The sequence below is a fragment of the Protopterus annectens genome, chromosome 2.part1, assembly GCF_019279795.1.
Source record: "Protopterus annectens isolate FY-2018-M chromosome 2.part1, PAN1.0, whole genome shotgun sequence".
Lineage (NCBI taxonomy): Eukaryota > Metazoa > Chordata > Ceratodontiformes > Protopteridae > Protopterus > Protopterus annectens.
Window position 1 is genome coordinate 1,245,515,067 of NC_056729.1, and position 21,297 is coordinate 1,245,536,363.

Genomic DNA, 21,297 nt, shown 5'->3' on the forward strand with positions numbered 1-21,297 from the left:
AGGGACTTTATTCAGTCCATGTAAGGCACATGCTGGAGGCTTGATCTTCTTTGTTAGAAACCTCTGAGGTCTCTCTAATTGCTGTATATGCTTAGTATGGTATGGGGCATTATACTCAGTTATGTGCTGGATAAGTGCTGATTATAGAGGGTTACAACTTCTTTTGCTCTTGAGACGATGCCTTTACTAATAAAGTGAGCTACATGGAAAGCTTTCCTTACAATGGTAGCCACATGGTTGTTAAAGTTAAGGTCATGGTCAACTTGTGATCACAGGTACCTTACCACTTCATGGGTACTTAGGGTATTGTTATTGATTTGATAGCATAAAGGGACATTGTTTGTGCCAGATGGAATGTTGATGCATTTCTTTGCATTCATTTTGAGACCACGACTAATACACCAGTTGTTGGTCTGTGTGAGACCATCCTGGAGTACATTGACATCATTTGGGGATTCAGTGATTGTCATCTCCAAACTTGGTCAGCCACAACCCTTTAGTTTTGACCTGAACTTCTGAGAAGTATATACCAAACAGTAGGGGGCCCAGCACTCACCTCTGTGGCACCCCACTGGTAACAGCTCTGCTGGCTGATGTGGACTCACCCACTTAGATAGTGTGTGTCCACGTTGTGAGCCAGTTGTCAACCCATCTTACAATGAAGGGGTTTGTCACTTAGGACAGGTGAAATCTATAAGCTACTCAATGCATAGGCACAAATCTGTGCCATCCTCTTGCCCTAAGGGCCATATATTGTGTAAAATCTGGTTATATGGGCTAAGCTTGTAAGGGCTCTTAAGCCATTAACATAGTAATCTCCCATGAACCTGTCCCTGTACACTGTGTTACAGACTCTGGAGGGTGAGGGGGTGATCTATACTTCACTTATCATCCCATTATAGACACATGGGACTCTGCCCTACTATTTCCCAGCAAGTCAAGCAACCTAGCTAACAGTAGAACCAAAGATTTGAACCTTCTTTAACAGATAAATAGAAAGCGATGGACAGAGAGGGAGAATTATCATGCAATGCCTTCCCCAAAATGTTCTCTGCAAGTTAGTATCCTCCTTTCAAACATATCCTAAGTAACTGGATGGGTACTACTTAAATTTACCCTGGGACTAACTGGTATCTCCCTCCTTGAGAAAGAAGGCAAAGCCTGAGGGTGGGTATTTGAAAAATGCACATGGTCATTATAGATAAACAGCCTTGAAACACCTATAAATCCTATAAGAAGAATGAAGCATGAAACCGTATAGGCCACCATTAAGACCAGACAAATTAATCTGCTAAACAAGCAGTTATCATATAATAACAAACACCATACTGAGCATTAATTTGGTTACATTTATAATTGCATGTGTATGTGAAATATATTTATTTATTATTTTTTTTATTTACATTTGTTTACTGAGAAATTCTGACTGGACACAGGTCTTTTTTCAGTGGATGCCCGGGGAGAGAAGCTCCACACAAAACATATCAACAACGCAGTTACATAAAGAGCAATTGTTATAATACAATAGCAAAACAATACATGCAATAGCAACATTATGTACATACGACACATAGTAATGATATATATATATATATATATATATATATATATATATATATATATATATATATATATACATACATACATACATACATGCATACACACACACACACACACACACACACACACACACACACACACACACACACACACACACACACACACACACAATTTTATACTTTGTAATTAAATGAGTATGCAGACAAAAAAGTAGTCCACCTGAAAAATTTACTCAGTACACCAAACAAATTGCATGTAACAGTCTATTTTTTATTTAATTTGGGTTACTAAGCTAATGGCCCTGGGGCCCTTACAAGCCTAGCCAAGAGTTTATCCTCACAAAGAAACCACAGTCAGCACCTTTCGCCTCTGTCAATGAGGGACACAAGTGGAACCCCTGAGACAAATTTGTGGTTTCCCATCCACTCATCAGGGTTGCGCTTGAAGAGGGTCAGCAAGGAACTCTGTTTGACATGTATGGGAAGTCTATTCTAGAGACGGGGTAGCCTCTGGGAGACAAACCTGTCTCTCCAGTAGGTTTTATTGATGTTGCATATTAGATTCAAGCCTTTTGAGCGGGTAATACGCAAGGAGTTAAACACAGATATGGAGCATCTCTAGTAAGACACAGTCCGAGATTGCCTTGTATAATTTGTAGTGTTAGTATGTAGATATACATGATTTGTGACTTATAGCAATGTAAAATCATAATGCTATTTGCATAGAAAATTATACCTTCATGACTGTCTTAATGCTTATTTTAATGATTAGTTTCATATCAGTAAGATTTATGCTACAAACATAAAGGTTAAAGAGAAATCTTGAAACTGTGACACTAAATTCACTTAGTTCCATATAAATACTTTACTGCATTTCTGATAAGCTGTCATCACTGTGGAATTCATTTAAAGTAACAGTCTACAGCTGAGGAGTATTGCATGCTACAGGTCCACTGTATTAATAGTTACTGAAGCACTTTGCCTTCAGGTCCACTGTAGTAATAGATACTGAAACACTTTCCATTCATTTACAAAATGACAAAATGACAAAATTCATCTTCTTTGCTGTTTGCTAATATGTAATAATAAATAGTGTTTAGAACTGTATGCCATGTGTGTGTGTGTGTGTCTCTCTCTCTCTTTCATACTTTACCAACAATGTTTCAATGAAAGCAGTATTCTCTATATCAGGGTTACTTGCATTTTATATCATATCAAATATTACTTTCGTATGGAAGTATGCTCAAACTTAAAAATCCCTTTCTTATTAGAAATGGTAGATTTCTGGCAATAACACTTAGATTAAATGTCATTGTATGTTTTTTACAGATGTCTGGATGGTGGCTAAAACATTCTGATGTTTTCTACCAAATTAATTATTTTCCACCTCCAGTATTTGACTTATTTTAAAGCTTAACTGACATTTTTTTCTTTTGCACTAAAGGAATCCTGTACATGTTTTCACATCAGTTTATTTTATGTCCATGGAAACAGAGTTGCTTTCAAAGGGGTAGTTTGCTATACCTCCCTTTACCCCCAAGACATGTTAAAGTTTTATCCTAATGCTCCCAATATAAAATACACTAATTCTGCAGTTGCAGGGTGAAAGGAATACTTGTTTTTCAGTTAAATGCAAAGATTTTAATTTATTTGACAGCACAGCCTCGGTGTTTGTGTATTTAGTAATCAGTTGTTTGGTGTAGAAGCTGCAACACTGTAGGTTCCTTAGCATTACATAATTTTTTTAGTTGCGTTATTTAAATATGTATCATTATACAGAACTGAATCAGCGGTATGTGCATCAATCGATTAGCAGTAACTTTGTTGATGGCATACTACTAAGACATAAGTATTTTCGGTGAATTATATATTTTCAAAATTCTGTTATCTTTGACTGGAATAAATGGTGATTTCCTAGCATGACGTACACCAAAAGTAACAGAGTCCTCATTGAAAGATCAAGGCTCAGTTAACATAAAAGTCAGAGAATGCAGGAAAGCTTTCCTCAATGAGATTACAAAGCTCCTGAAATACATTTCTACAGCTAGCAAAGGTGCAGATGTAATCAAATATGTGAATAGTGTCAATTTTCCTAATATTTGTTTGTGTATGAGCAGTATTAAAATCACATCAATGTTCATTTATTGTATTTCATTTACTTCTTCATTATGTTTTTATTCTGACATTATGTCAGTAGGTCTGCAGATAGTGTCACACCTTTGGTACTGGAAGATCAGAAATATGGGTTTTATTCTAATACTGACACTGTAGTGCTGCAAAAGGGAGGTGCTGCTCTCCTGAATGTGCTTCCTTTGGATGAGATGTTTAACTGAGGTTGCATGGCACCAGCCAAAAAAAGTACGAGAAGTTCCCAGTACCCTGACCAAATTTCACCTAATCAGTATGAATACCACCTCTGGTCTCCTGTGAAAAAGAGGGCAATGGCCTAGTGAGACTAATCCAGTCAACAAAGAGTAAATAAAGAGTTTTAATTTTAAGGTCCTTCTGAAATGTATACAGTCCCATGTAAGTCAGAAACTATGCTTTTGATTAATTATACATTTTAGCAGCATATGCTCCTTTCATTTTACAATGCTGTGACAATACCATTTTGTCATTTGGTCAAATAAAATAGATGTGTTTGTTCAAAGTATACACAGATCCCTTCATTCATCTGAAAGATTTTAGTAAAACTATGACTACATTCAGAAAACACAGTAGCTAACCACAAGAGTAGATGTGACTAAGTGTTATAAAACATGGTCACCCACAATTCATCAAAGAGGTAACAGGTTTGTGAGCACAAACTTTATGTTTAGCTACTGAACTGGGCAAATTAATTAGTTCACAGTCGAAACTGTACATCTTCAGGAGTTACATATCAGTACTAATGATACTATCGAGGAACGTCAAGTATGTTAGATAGGGTGGCAATAGCTTTTAAGTGTGTCTAGTTAAAGCTGTATATAGCTAGACATCTTACGGTTGCTGAGTTTGTTCACCTAGTACTGTTCTTATGGAGTCTATATTATATGCTCAAAGTCTGAAAATGAACGTTAAATAATCAAATTTAAATGTTCAAAGTTTCAAACATCGAACATATCATCTTCTTTCGGCTGTTCCCGTTAGGGGTCGCCACAGCGGATCACCTGTTTCCATTTCTTCCTGTCCTCTGCATCTTGCTGTGTCACACCAACCACCTGCATGTCCTCTCTCACCACATCCATAAACCTTATCTTAGGCCTTCCTTTTTTCCTGTTACCTGGTAGCTTCATCCTTAGCATCTTTTTTCCAATATACTCAGCATCCCTCCTCAGCACATGTCCAAACCAATGTAATCTTGCCTCTCTGGCTTTGTCTCCAACCTTCCAACCTGGGCTGACCCTCTAATATACTTATTCCTAATCCTGTCCACCCTCGTCACACCCAGTGCAAATCTTAACATCTTTAACTCTGCCACATCCAGCTCAAACTCCTGCCTTTTGTCAATGCCACTGTCTCCAGCCCATATAACATAGCTGGTCTGACTACCCTCTTGTAGACCTTCCCTTTCACTCTTACAGGTACTCGTCTGTCACAAATCACTCCTGACACTCTTCTCCACCCACTCCATCCTGCCTGTACTCTCTTCTTCACCTCTCTTCCACACTCACCATTACTCTGAACTGTTGATCCCAAGTATTTAAACTCATCCACCTTCACCAACTCTACTCCTTGCATCCTCACCATTCTTTTATCCTCCCTCTCATTCACACATATATATTCTTAGTCCTGCTGGCCTTCATTCCTCTTCTCTCTAGAGCATATCTCCATCTCTCCAGGGTCTCCTCCACCTGTTCCCTACTCTCACTACAGATCACAATGTCATCTGCAAACATCATAGTCCATGGGGACTCATGTCTGATCTCGTCTATCAACCTGTCCATCACCATTGCAAATAAGAAAGGGCTCAGAGCTGATCCTTGATGTAACCCCACCTCCACCTTAAACGCATCCGTGACTCCCAACACAGACCTCACCGCTGTCACACTACCCTTGTACATATCCTGTACCACTCTTACGTTCTTCTCTGACACTCCTGACGTCCTCATACAGTACCACAACTCCTCTCTTGGCACCCTGTCATATGCTTTCTCTACGTCTACAAAAACACAATGCAACTCCTTCTGACATTCTCTGTACTTCTCCATCAATACTCTCAGAACAAACATCGCATCTGTAGTGCTCTTTCCCGGCATGAAACCATACTGCTGTTCACTAATCATCACATCCCTTCTTAACCTAGCTTCCACTACTCTTTCCCATAACTTCATGCTGTGACTGATCAATTTAATCCCTCTGTAGTTACTACAGCCCTGCACATCACCCTTATTCTTAAAAATCAGTACCAAAACACTTTTTCTCCATTCCTCTGGCATCCTCTCACTTTCTAAGATTTCATTAAACAATCTGGTTAAAAACTCCACTGCCATTTCACCTAAACACCTCCATGCTTCCACAGGTATGTCATCTGGGCCAACAGCCTTTCCATTCTTCATTCTCTTCATAGCTATTCTTACTTCCTCCTTGCTAATCCATTGTACATCATGATTCACTATTCCTGCATCATCCAACCTTCTCTCCCTCTCATTCTCTTCATTCATCAAACCCTCAAAGTACTCTTTCCATCTCCTCAACACACTCTCCTCACTTGTGAGTATGTTTCCCTCATTATCCTTTATCACCTTTACCTGCTGCACATCTTTCCTAGCTCAGTCCCTCTGTCTTGCCAATCGGTACAGGTCCTTTTCTCCCTCCTTAGTGTCCAACCTTTCATACAACTCTTCATATGCCTTATCCTTAGCCTTTGCCACTTCTCTCTTTGCCATGCACCTCATCTCCTTATACTCCTGTCTACTTTCTTCATCTCTCTGACAATCCCACTTCTTCTTTGCCAACCTCTTTGCCTGTATACTCTTCTGTACTTCCTCATTCCACCACCATGTCTCCTTGTCGTCCTTCCTCTGTCATGATGTGATACCAAGCACCATATAATAAAAAAAAAAAAACTGAACTTACCTGACTAGTGCAGGCAGGGTGTCAAATTTATAAAACTTTTACAAACAAAGGAGGAAGTTATAAAGCTTCGAACATATGATATAGACCCGTTCTTATGTGCCTATCTGAATAATGACTTAGTAAATTATTGTACAAGTCGGTATCCCTGACTACTAATAGACATTAGAGCAAAAATGATGTAAAGTATTTAAAATCCTGCATGGGGGTAGCAGTATCTTGGCATTATATCAACAAACCTGGTGTTCTTATGTTTCTCGTCAAAAGGTATCCTCTCCCTAATTATCACAAATTGGGAGACATGCAGTCTGCTGAATGGGTTCATGTTGAAATATGCATGTTCATCATTTATTTTATCTCATGTCTAATTAGCAGAACTAATTGAGCTTAGTGTGACTCTGTAACACTAGGGGTAAAGAGGAAGTTTCTCCTTACCACTAATGATATCATGTTATCTGAGTTTGTATATTTAAAGATGCAGGAGTGAGAGGGTAAAAGTGTGTTGGAGGCTTGCTCCTGCAAAAAGGTTGTTATTTAAATTTTTTGTTGTTGTTCAAGTCAACAGTATGCAACTTTGATCCTTTTCTTTTGGTATGATGAGATGAGATGAGCTGTATAGCTATCATTTTCAAATTAAGAACTGGTGGCAACTCTTTGAAATCAGTCCTCATAGCCTTCGCAGGTATGGAAGGTTGGGGACTGTATTCCAGAAACTGGAGAGGCACTGTGTGATGAATTTGTCTCTTCACTGTCTTTTATTTATCTGTTGGTTAAGCTTTAGATAACAGGTTTTGGTAATAGTGGGGTTATTTGGTTTGTGAAGATACAAGAGAGCACAGCATCCCCAAGGCATGGGAAGCAAGGCATAAAACACCTCTCAGGGATACTGAATAAAGGGATAGTGCTTCTAGTTTTTGCTGGTAGGATACAACCTTTAGGGCAGTGATTTTCTTTGATATGAACCTCTTTGTCTGTCTAGTGGGCTATATCCCAAAGGGGACATAGTATCCAGTGATTAGCCTAAACAGTACTGAATATAAGAAAACAATGACATTTTCAGAGTTGGGTGATATTCATTTGGCATTAGATGTCTTAAGGAGAAGGAATTCTTGACAACTGTCATCATATGATGATGGAATTTTCAACTCATGCTCCAAGTTCCCCGGTAATATTCTCATTTTGAAGTGGGCATTGTCTTTGCTGGAAGGAGGAGGAGCTGTCTGCCAAATGTGACAATTTGCCACTTTTTCATTTAATTTGAAAAATTTTTAGTATAACAGGTATCTGCAAATGTAAATTCTAGTCTTGCTGAAGGGTTTGGATGTCAGAGGGGGACTTAGCAATTATTACTGGTTTGCAGTCATCTGCAGGCTTCATTAGCCAGAATTCTTTGTTAATGGCCTGGAGATCAGAAAACTAAATGACAAACAGGAGGGGCGGCATCACTGAACCCTGCAGGACACCATTAGCCATCCTAATATTCTGTGATGGGGATCCTGGCACCCACGCAGTATACGTTCTTTATTTTGGTCAATCTGCATACTTCTCAACTATACAGATTTTCACAGAATTTCCAGATTTTTGGCTCAAATATTTGATCTGTTCATCATAACATTTGTGGTTTCCTGGGAAATCAGTGAGGATTGAAGTAACTAAATGACGACAAACATTTGAGTGTCAGATTTTGTATCCTTCATAAAAGGCATGCTAACACAAATCTTGTTATTCTAACAACTTTCTAAGAGCAATATGTAAAACCTGCCCCTGCTTTTGGGCCTGGGTCTCCCTATTATTTCAGGTGTTGTCCAGATTTCTTGCCATTAGAAGTTGAGAGGTATGTCAATCTGCTATCCACATAGGGATCTAATTTTAATGTATTAAGCCTACTAACTATACTGCAAGAATGGCAGAAAATGGCCTTGGCAGATCAGGTTATGCCCTGTAAACAGCATGGTCATTCTCAATAGCCTTTATCAAGCTCTTAAAAAAGTTGACCATATTGTTTTTATAGGCTGGACACTTGTCACGGACAAACCGCTGTGGGTCTAGTGAGGGCTTTTGATATAATAGTTTACCATGTCAGTTACAATATGGTCTATGGCTTTGCAAAGAGAATCATCAGGTTGATGGCCTGTAATTTCTAGGGTCAGTGCTGGGACTACCCTTATGGAGTGGCATCACTACTGCTGTGCAGTAGACCTCAGGGACAAAGCCTGTGGCCTAGTTCAGGTTAAACAGTTTAAAGAGTAGCTCCACCAGAGTTTGTTTTGTACTGTTTATTAAATAGGCAGGTATATTATCAGGCCCTATGAAGGAAGTATTTTTGGTCCCAGAAAGTACCTTCAGTACTTGTTCTTTAGTGGTGATGGGGTGCTTGAGAGATTCAGGAATATGTATACTTTGGATGGCAATTTCTGGGGTAAAATTTCACTGAATTTGTTTGCTAGTATTTTGTTAATGCCTTTTGGGTCAGAATAGATAGTACTATTTTGAATACCTTCAGAGTAATTTTGAGTGTTATTTCTTAGTTTCTTAATACAGCCAAAAATATTGGTAGCAGTCAATGGCTTCAGTTGCGAACCTAAGGTCATGGGCACTTTAATTAGCTCTAATAGTGTTTTTTTCAAGTTTTTTAATAATATTTCTTATATTATGCTTAATGTGACTTTTTATCTGCTGTATATGTCAAGACATTTTTTATTGTAGAGTTTATTTTATTTATTTATTTATTTATTTTACATTTGTTAACCGGGAAAGTCAGACTTGACATAGGTCCATTTTCAGCAGAGGCCCAGGGAGAAAAGCTCCAAACATACATAAGTATAAATACAGTGAATTATTACAAAATGGATATTTGTTCAACAATATATACACACATGTTCAAGATTTTCTAAAATACATACAGGAAATAGTTGGAAATTATTAAGTGAATAGGAAATAGTTGGAGATTACTAACTGATAAGGGAGATCACATACATTTATAGTGGTTCACATATATTGGGCGACTTCAACTACCCAAACATAGACTGGGAGCATTACTCTAGCTCCAACACCCTAGCTCAAAGGTTCCTAGAATTTATAAACTCAAAAGCTATGGAACAAATTGTTACCACTCCCACAAGAGGGGAAAACATACTGGACCTGATCATCACCAACATGGGGACTCTATGCTCCAGACCAGAAGCGTATCCCTCACTGGTAAGATCAGACCATAAACTGATCTCACTGGATATTCACATCCCGACCCCAGCCCCTGCCCAGAAAACCACAGTGAAAAACTTCTCTAAAGCAAATTTCACACTCCTCAAAACCGAGGTGGAATCCTTCAAAGCCCCTGGGCCTGTGTAAAATATGGCCCAGACCACAGAATCCTTTATAAACGCATTCTATGAACACCTTCAGGAATGTATGGATCATGCAATCCCAAATAAAACCAAGACCCAATCCTCCAAAGGCAGACGTCCTGTCTGGTGGACCCCAGCCATAAACAAACTATACAATAGAAGGAGGAAGCTACTACATGATAGAGCAAAATCCCAAAAAGGGAAGGCATCTCTGATCAGTGTTAGCAAAAAACTACGGGCACTCATAAAATCGTCTAAGGCCAGCTTCGAGAGAAAAATTGCACAGGACACTAAGGGTAATCACAAGGCTTTCTTTAGTTATGTTAGGAACCTGGGTGGTAATTACCAGATATGCTCAGAATTAGTCCAAAATGACAAAAAATACACCGAACCCACAGACATTGCCAACATCCTAGCTGACAGGTTCAGCACAAACTTCTCCCCCCCCCCCACCAAAAGGGCAAATATCTATCCCAGCAGAGAGCAGCCCCCCTGACATCTCAGATGCTCAGGTAAGAGCCGCCCTCTCCAAAGCAAAAAACACAGCATCAGTGGGACCAGACGGTGTCCCGGGCTGCGTCCTACATGAACTCCAAGAAGAGCTAAACCCAAACATAAAACTACTGTTCAATCTCAGCCTTACCACAGGATATGTACCCAAAGATTGGCGTACAGCAACAGTGGTCCCTCTCCACAAAGGTGGTGCCTCAACGGATCCTGGAAACTATCGCCCCATAAGCCTGACTAGCTTGATCTGCAAAGCTATGGAAAGGATCATCATGGACCTCATAAATAAAGATATTGGGGACCTACAGACACTGGATCCTACCCAGTTCGGCTTTGTTAAGGGCAGATCCTGCCTCTTAAACCTGGTCGATTTCTTTGAAACAGTCACCAAGGCCATTGGCGAGTGGAAGGTGGTCCACACAGCCTACCTGGACCTCGCAAAAGCCTTCGATACAATACCCCACTCGGGCATTATAGATAAGCTCACCAACTTAAATATAAACCCCTATGTCACTAGATGGGTTGCAAACTGGCTCAAGGACAGAACCCACATGGTTAGAATTGCTGGAGCCATGTCAGACTCCAAACCAGTTACAAGTGGCGTCCCACAAGGCTCAGTCCTGGGACCTCTCTTGTTCGGTATATATTTCTCAGAGGTACAGGCCAACACGGAAGGACTGTGGCTGACCAAGTTCGCAGATGACTGCAAACTGGGTGCCATAATCGACTCTCCAGATGACACAAGCATCCTCCAAAAGGGCCTCATAGAAACAGACAACTGGTGCCAGAGCCATGGCCTCAAGCTAAACACCAAAAAGTGTATAGTCATCCCCTTTGGCATAAACAAAGTGCCCACAAATTACCACATAGGTGGTAATCCATTAAGTACGGAAGAAGTAATTAGGGACCTGGGGACCCAAGTTGATAGCAATCTCTCATTTGACAACCACGTGGCCAAAGTGTTTAGAAAAACATTTTATATAGCCCACCTAATCATGAAGGGATTCACATCTAGATCAGGGGAGGTCATCGTGCCTCTTTACTCATCCCTCATCAGGCCCATAATTGAGTACAATGCCCCTTTTGGGATGTACCTTACCAGACACCTGCAGCAACTGGAAAGACCCCAAAGCACCTCACCAAGAGGATCAAAGGGCTCAAACAGATGCCATATGCTGCCCGGTTAAAGAAACTCCAGCTCTACTCAGTGACATACCACCTGCTCAGAGGCGATCTGTGCCTGACGTATAAAGCCATGTCCAACCCGGAATTAATGGACATGCTGCACCTCAGAAAATCCAAATCCCATCGAGCTACATGCTCGAGAGACTTGAACCTCAGCACTGAAATAAATAGGACATGCTGGAGGGACAGATTCATAACCCAGAGGCTCCCTTCACTCTGGAATAAAATCCCAGTCCATGTTAGGCAGAGTCCCTCATTGACTCTCTTCAAGAGGAATCTTGATGAGTGGATGGGAGATCGTAGGTTTACCCTGGGTATCACTTCTGTGTCACTGTTAGACAGAGGCACAGTATACTAACCTCGAAAAAGGGCATAGCAAAATAAATTTAAAATGGGTGGTGAAAGCCAAACACATTCTGGCTAGGCTTATAAATGCCCTAGGGCAGATAGCCTAGTATGAACCTATGAACCTATGGCTGAGACAAGATATCATCCATACTTTAATACTTTCCAGTAGGTGTGAGACATATACTCAGTTTTCTAAACAGTTAGAGAATCAGAGTTTTTTTCCTGTAATAAGGTTTTCATTTACAGTTGATGTTTGAGTGGGAGTTAGACGGGGTTTGTACAGGGACAAAGCCAATGCATTTTAGGTGTTTCTTAAGAGATATTTTGAATTGAGTTAAGTAGGGCAATGTAGTATGTTCTGCAGGAAGTAAGTTCCAGATTTTACCAGCAGAGTTGGAAAATAATGATTCACCAGCTGAATTGTTAGATTTAACAGTTTGTACTAGCATTCTGTTGAAAGAGCAGAGAGCTTTTAGGTTACTGTAGGGGGTGATAATATTTTTCAGTATGGGTGTGCTGTCTGGTTGGTAGAGAATTGTGCGAACAACTATAAGTTGGTTATACTAAAGTTGGTAGGGTAGTTCTAGCCAGTCTAGCGATTTAAGGTTTTGACAGTGATTGTTTCTATAAGCTGATCCTGTGGCAAATCTAGCAATATTATTATAGCAGCTAGCAAATTTATTGAGATCTGGTTTGCTTAGGTTTACGAAGATGGGTGAGGCATAAAGAAGGGTTGATAGCAAATGTGTATGGGCAATCACAGTCCTAGCAGATGGGGTTAGGAATTGTTTAATCTTATATAAAGAGCCTAGTTTCTTATTAACTGTTTTAATAGTTTTGCCGGCATGAGCATCAAACTTAAGGTTGTTGTCAATGATTACTCCTAGTAGTTTAGTACAAGGTTCTGGGGAAATTATGGTACCATTGTTAGTACCATTGTTAGTACCATTGTTAGATGTTATGGTGAGAGACGGTAAAGGGACCTTGCGAGTGGGGGTGAAGAGTAACAGCTTGGTTTTATTTGGGTTTAATAGTAGATGGCGACCAGTGAGCCAGTTCTGTACTTTGTTGAAAGTGATTTGGGATAAAGATTGTAAGTCTGTGGGGGAGGTGGCAGTGCAGATTAGGGTGGAGTCATCTGCATACTGAATACACGTTGCATCTGGGATGACTTTGTGTAGGTCATTAATGAAGATGGAGACTAGGAGGGGACCTAATATAGATCCCTGTGGGACTCCAAGGGTGATTGGTAAAGGGATAGGTTATCTTTCCATAGTACAGCTTGTTGTCTGCCACTTAGATAACAATGAAACCAGTTAATTGCAAGGTTATCTATGGAGAGTGATTTTAGTGTCTCTAAGAGTAGCTGGTGGTTTAACATGTCAAATGCCTTGGATAGGTCTAGGAAGAGGGCCGAAGAGAGCTTGTTGTTATTATGGTTTTGATTTATTGTGTGAGAGAAGGACAGAAGGGCTGAGGTTATACTATGGCAAGGTCTAAATCCATGCTGGGAGGGGGCTAGGAGATTGCTCTGATTAAGATAGGCTAGAAATTGCTTATGGATACATTTTTCCATTATTTTACCAAGGATGACAGGATGGCTATAGGCCTGTAATTTGAGAGTTCAGTGGAATTTCCCCCTTTATGGAGAAGAATAATGTGGGAGATTTTCCAGATGGAGGGGATATAAGCTTCGAGAATAGTTTTATTGATTAATATTGAAATGGGGTATGCTATTTCATTAGTGGCTTTTTGGAGATACTCTGTGAGTAGTAGGTCTGCTGAAATGGTTGTGGGTTTCAGTTTCTTAAGCAGGGACCTAATAAAAGATGTTGGTACTGGGTTGAACCTGAAGGGGGTGTTATTATTGGGTGCGGGATTGGTGGAACCTGGGGTATAGTTTGTTGGCCAGGGATTGCACGGTTTCTGTAAATAAAGTGTTAAAGGTGTTAGCAACAATTTTAGGATGTTTTTGGAGGGTAGTCAAGGGAGTAGGGGTAGCTGATTGTCCTGGGTAGAGAAGTTTATTTATGGCTGACCAAAATTTTTGTGGATGATTTGGTGCTTTTGTTGCAGATTACAGTAGTAGCTTTTTTGTCTAGCATAATGGACTTCTTGGTATTATTTCTTAGCTGTTTATGTATGAGGTGGTCTTTTGGGGATTTAATGGTTCTCCAGGAGGCCCATGCTTTGTTTCTGCAAATAATTTTTTGTCTCATATAATTGGTCAGCCATGGTGCTACTTTATTATTGGTTCTGATAGTACATTTGGGAGCATGGTTATCCAGGATAGCAAGAAATTTAGAATTAAAGTACGAGACAGCTTCATAACAATCTAGCCTCTGCTACCAAACAGGCCACTCTCATACAGTATGCAGGTGATGCCACCATCATATGCTCAGCCCACTCCCTTCCTGAACTTCAAAAGACCACACAGGAAACGTTTTCCTCAGTTGAAACTTGGCTTTCAGATGCAAAATTAATACTTAACCCAAACAAAACAAAACTCCTCATCTTCCAACCCACCAAACACAATCTAAACACTCACCAATTTAATATTAAAGCCAGTGACAATACCATTATCCCCCTAACAGACCACACCAAACTACTTGGAGTTGAAATTGACAATAATCTCAAGTTTGACATCCACATCTCGTTAACCATAAAAAAGTACACAAAAAACTAGGAGCTGTATACAGAAATAAGCAATTCCTCACCAAAACAGCCAAGATTTTAGTTGCAAATAGCCACCTTATCTCCACCCTACTCTACGCCTCTCCAGTATTTACCAACCTAAGGCAAAGTGAGTTAGGTAAACTCGAAGGTTGCTACAACAAAATAGCAAGGTTTGCCACTGGCACAAACTACCATAGCCACCACTACATCTCACTTACTGAACTAGGCTGGCTAGAACTCCCTCACTTCCTTCAATGGTACCAACTCTCACTCTCCCACAAACTACTAAATCATCCTCTAAAAGTCACCTCCCTCCAAAATCTACTCCAACCCTACCATGCCACCAGACCACTATGATCCAGCAACAAAAATCAATTACAGGTAACTAGAACCAGGAACTCTGCTGGAGAACCTCTCTTCTCCTACATCATAGCAAAATTATGGAATACCCTTCCTCACACTATAACTTCTGTGTCATCACGCAGTAACTTCAAGGCTGCTTTAAAATCTCATCTAAAAGAGCATTGGGCATGCCCCTGTAACAAACCTCAACATCTCTACTCCAGCCTCTCAAATCCCTTTCTTCCACCCCTCTAACTACCTTCAGATTGCAGCCAAATACATTGCTTGTAAACCTATATCCCAGCTGTAATCTTAGCCACTGTTATTCAAGGGTAATAGCTGCTAGCTCAGCTATTAAAATACTTGCTAGTCTTTATGGTACCAATGATATAAGTTTTGTACCATTTAACTAAATGCTTAATTTCATTTTGAACTATAACTGTTTACTACTATTGTTAAACAAACCTACCTATACTACTTGTAACTTGTAATTAATTGTTGTTTTTAATTGTTGTTTTTATTGTGGAGTTTTTCTCCCCGGGCCTTCGCTGAAAAAGGACCTGTGTCCAGTCGGATTTTCCCGGTCAACAAATGTAAATAAAAAATAAAATAAATAATAATAATAAGTAGTTTTAGGTCGGTCCAGTCACATGAGTTAAGTTCATTTTGGAATTTAGTCTAAATAAAGTTCTTATTACTCCTAATGGTTTTGAAGATAGATTGTTGAGGGATGTCATTTCTTTTCCTGAGTATATAGGTCAGGAAGTGGTCACTGATGTCCTCAGGTAGGGTGCCTGCTTTATATATATATATATATATATATATATATATATATATATATATATATATATATATAATATATATATATATATATGGAGTCGGTTGTTTATTAATATCCAGTCTAGGATGCTTTCTTTTTTGTTAGGCTTACTGATTCTAGTGGGGGAAGATATGATCTGGGAGAAGCCATGCAAATTTATATGGGTGGTGGGGAAGTCTGAAGAGCAGGTGTTCCAGTCAATATTAAAGTGCCTGAGAATAATAGTTTCTTGGGGGCAGTTAGTGGACAGCCATTGGAGGATACCCTCCAAGGTATTTGTGTTGTTACCTGGAGGAATATAGATACACACAATGTTTATAGATGTGTGTTTATTGATTTGGACCTTAGTGATGAGTATTTCTGCATTGTCAGTTAGCAAGACATGTGGACTACTCGTTTTGGTTACTTCTAGTGTGGATTTATACAAGATGGCTACCCCCCCTTCCTAGAGATGCAATCAAGTCTTTATATATTGTAACTTGGGGGTATAACCTCATTATCAGAGGTAGTAGGTTTGAGCCAGGTTTCAGAAAGGCATAGTACGTTAGGGGAGTGTACATCCAAGAGGGCATGTAAGTAGTGAATTTTCTTGTTTATACTTCTAATGTTTAGGTGACAGACTAGGGGTGAATTGGAGGACTTATTTGAGCTTCACGGACTAGTAAGGGTGTTATTTGTGGGGTTGGTAGCATCAGGTGGGGTTGGGCCTGGGTTAGGATGGATGCTACCATCTACTATGAGGTTAGGTAGTAATATAGTTGCAAGTCTCTGGAGTTTTAATAAGAGTTTGGATAGTATTTAGTTCTAGGGTTAATATATGTGGCTCGAATGGGATGTTGAGTTTTTGCATTAGAAGAGTTTGATGAGAGGTGGAGTAGTAATTGTTTAAGGTTGTTTATTGGATTAGGAGTGCTGGTTTTGGATCTGGGGTAGTGAGAGCCTGGGAGATATTGAAATTCATAGGCTGTGAGAAGATAAATAGTGATCAGTGGTGGTATCAGCCAGTAAAATGGTTTTAATATAGTAGTAGTGGTGAAGATCTATGGAGGCATTATGTTGATATTTAAGTATGGCTTGTTTATAACTAGAGATGGAAGGGTTATTAATTAGAGAAGGGTTAGAGGCTGGAGAGGCTGGGAGGTTTATTAAATTAGTTTAGAGTAAGATGCTGGATAGAGTTTGAGTAGTAGGGGTGGGTCCAATGAATGAATGGGGTAAGGCTGATTATGTTCAGATGAGGGGGGAGTGGCAAGGTGATTATAAATTTAGGAGTACTGGGGTGGGTGGGATATGGGGGCAGGGTGGGGCCCGGAGCAAGCCCGTTAGGGCTAGTGGAGCGGGGCTAAACCAAATCAGCAGATTCCTTCAGTGAGTGGGCTTGATGCCTTATAATGTAACACAAGTTTTAAAGGTTATAGTAACTTAGTATTTCTTTTTAAATGGTATTTTCACTGTTATTGTCACTCAATTTACTGAAGATAAATTTGTTTTTGAATATAAATGCTTATCTTCACAGGCTACTATTGCTGTGACACAAAACAAGGCAGAAAGAGTCTGTTACTGCTTCTGGCCATAAACGTAATTATCTGGGCAGTTACTGACACAGTACGGCAGTTGGGTTAACCTAGCAGCCTGCTCTTGGCCAGTTTAATGAACCATTTTACTGTTTGGGCAGTTGTGACTTCTAAAGCGTGCTACAGACCCAGTTTCTCTATAAGGTACAACAACTTATAAAATAAGCAGATATTATTAACCTTAGGCAGTTTTCTGTTCACTAGGGCAAGGCAGAGTATTTTCCAGCAGGGTTTCAGCAAGGAGATATTTCTTTCTGTTTACTGAGCTGTTCAAGGTAGGAACCGAGTAGGCTGGTGAGACCTAATAAAGGATAATCAGTGAACTGCATGTACGCAGGTAGGGAACTATCATTCTGTACGTAACATATGTTACTGGACTACGTGGGTGTTTTGTTATAAAATTATATTTAGATCAGGTTGGTACTGCCAGTCCTATACATTTAGTTAGGTAAGCAGAGAGCTTCTTAGTTAAGTTATCTATTGTGTCAGCATTAGGGATGCTGCTGCTTGTAAAAAAACTGAAAGGTTGCCAGCCCAGCCAGATAGAATCTTGTAAATAATTTTATGTGATTTGTAAATATTAATATAATCCACAGGCTGGTTTTACAAATGTAAAAGAGAACTATATGTTATGATTAAACTATATGTTGTACTGAGCTTCAAAAATGTAGCCACAGTGCACCCTGCTGGAAGAAAGCTGATAAAGTAAAGCATTTATGACTGTTTGATCTCAGGGCTCAGAGACGGGATGTCTGGATGAAGGAATTTTTTCTATTGTCTTAAGACAAGAGTTAAGTGACAGATTTTACATATATAATGTATTTTATGGCTGTGGCTTTCTGCAGGTGTGCATTACAAAAAGAAATATAAATGTTGAGTTTCTGTTAGCCTGGAAAGCTAAATCAGAACTGTTAAGAATGATGTAATCTTAAATGAATCAGCAGTGATGTATTATCAATTTAAGACTTTCCCAAAGAAAGAGAATCAGAGCATTTTGCATTTGTCTTCAGAACTGACAACATCACCATCACTCTGCCTTTGCTCAGTATGTATGTAAGTTATTTAGAACACTGTTTCGCTTAGAAATAGATAGAAAATAGTAAGATTAGATTAGCTGTTTTCTATATTTATGTCAGACTATTCTACAGTAGCATTTACTGTGATGTCTTAACTCTTGACTAGCACTGTGCTGAATTGAGATTTGTCTTCTGTTTTTATTATTTATTATTAAATATTTTTAAAGCTTTCAACTGTGACTGTTTTGTGTACAGATAATTTAAGCTCTAGAGTTCATTGCATCTATATAGTGACACTGTCCAAGCCACTCCAATAAGCCTTGCTGTTCATCATACTTACTAATTGGATAATAATATTGCACAGTAAAAGTGGACACCCTTTGGTAAGGGCCTTATTAGTAGCTGATATTAGTGGTTGGTGGCAGAGATTTCTACCTTATAGCCTGGACAGAAAAGGGGACATAGCTGGAGAACCTGTGCCAGCCTTTCCTAGGAGTGTCTGTGTGATTGTATATAAGTCATATCTCAAAGTGTGTGTGGTCAGCTACTTGGACAGGGACATGAAGCACTGGTTGGACAGAGAAGGTGCTGGAAGTTTTAGCTTGACCACTAGGCTGAGACCTGTACCCTATAGCTGTGCCAGTGGGGAGTCTTCATAGGTAGGTACTAGGCTATTGGCCCTAGGGCCTATATAAGCCTAGCCAAAAAGGTACGCTGGCCTTTGCCACCCAAGAAAATTATTTACCTGTGCCTCTGTCGAGCAGAGCCACAGAAGTGATCCTCAGGGTGAATTTCCTATTTCCCATCCAATCAAGATTTTTCTTGAAGAGTGCTAATGAGGAGCTTTGCTTCATATAGATTGCTAGTTTGTTCCAGAGTATGGAAAGTCTCTGGGACAGGAATCTATCCCTCTAGCATGTTCTGTTTATTGTGGTGACAAGGTTTAGGTCCCTAGAGCGTGTAGCTCGGAGGGATTGGGATTTTCTTTTTATTGTGGTGACAAGGTTTAGGTCCCTAGAGCGTGTAGCTTGGAGGGATTGGGATTTCTTTAAGTGGAGCATGTGCAACAGCTCTGGGTTTGACATAGCTTTGTATGTTAGGCAGAGATCACCTCTGAGTAGGTGATATGCGACTGAGTAAAGCTGGAGTTTTTTGAGACGGTCTGCGTAGGGCATCTGTTTGAGGTCGGTAATCCTTTTTGTGAGGTATTTCTGCAGTCTTTCCAGTTGTTGTAGATGTTTTGTGAGGTACATACTAAAAGGGGCATTGTACTCTATAATGGGTCTGATGAGTGATGAGTAGAGGGGAACAATGACCTCTTTTTTCCTGGATGAGAAACCTTTTGTGATGAGGTGTGCCACGTAGAAAAATTTTCCGACTACTGTGGCGATGTGATTATCAAAGGAGAGATTGTCCACCTGTGTCCCAAGGTCTCTTATCACACTTTCGGTGATAAGTAAACTACCGCCTATGTGGTAGTTCATGGGTACAGAGTTTTTACCAAAAGGGATGACAATGCACTTTTTGGCATTGAGCTTGAGGCCATGGCTTTGACACCAGGCATCTGTCTCAGTGAGGCCCTTTTGTAGGATGTCCACATTGTTAGGAGTTTTGATTATGGCTCCTAGTTTGCAGTTATCTGCAAACTTTGTTAGCCAAAGACCTTCTTTGTTAGCCTGTACTTCAGAGAAGTAGATACTAAAAAGGAGAGGTCCCAGGACTGAACCCTGTGGTACTCCACTTGTCACTGGTCTGAAGTCGGATTTGGAGTCTGCTACTTTCACAGTGTGGGTTCTGTCAGTGAGCCAGTTGGCAGCCCATCTTGTGACATGGGAATTTATACCTAGTTTAGTGATTTTATCTATAATTCCAGAGTGGGAGATGGTGTTGAAAGCCTTGGCGAGATCTAGATAGGCTGTGTGAACCACCGTGACCTCATCTACGGCTTTGGTGACTGCTTCAAAGAAGTCTGTCAGGTTTAGGAGACATGATCTGCCTTTTACAAACCTGAACTGGGTGGGATCCAGAGTTTGGAGATTACCAATGTCATTGTTTATAAGCTCCATGATGATACGTCCCATGGCCTTGCAGACCAGGCTCATCAGGCTTACTGGGGATCTGAAGAGAAAGGGAGAAACTAGCCCCTGACTGACTGTGAGCTCTGTGTGCTCTTAAGGGAAATTGTACTTTACTGTGTCTGTACTTGTTATCCTACCCAAAGTGCATGCCCCTCACTGGTGCTAATGGTGAGGATTGAGGCTCCTTGATTGCTGGGCCACTGCATGGGCATCACATATTAATTGTTTGGCAGTGGTGGGATATCTACATCAAATATTAATTTTTGATAGTAGTGAGTTTGCCACATCACATACTAATTGGCTTGTAGTGGTGTGGACATTGAATTCCTGTAGCTTGTGTACAGTGATCACTGATGGTGTTTTTGTACTCTAAATCACCCATACAGTGAATATTCAGAGTTCAGGTCACAATTGTTTTATTTCTTTTGTTAGCTTAGTTAGTCAGGGATAGCAGGCAAGCATGTCAGCACAGGAGTATGGGAAGTTGACAATGAGCCAGTTGGCTAAGATTTGCCAGGATAAGGGACTGGTGAATGGTAACCTGACTAAGGCAGACATGATTGCAGCTTTGGTCACAGCTGCATCAGAAAATAGCAACCAGGAGGAAGATCAGACTGGATGTGGAGTTGTACAACACTCAGAGAATGGAGAGCTCAACCTTTGTGCAGAGGACTTAAAAATCCATCTGGAGCTAAAGAGACTTGAGTTGAAGGCCAGGCATTTGGAAACAAGAAGCAGAGAGACTGAGACATCTACAGGCTGAGTAGAATGAGAATCTGCTATGCCTGAAAGC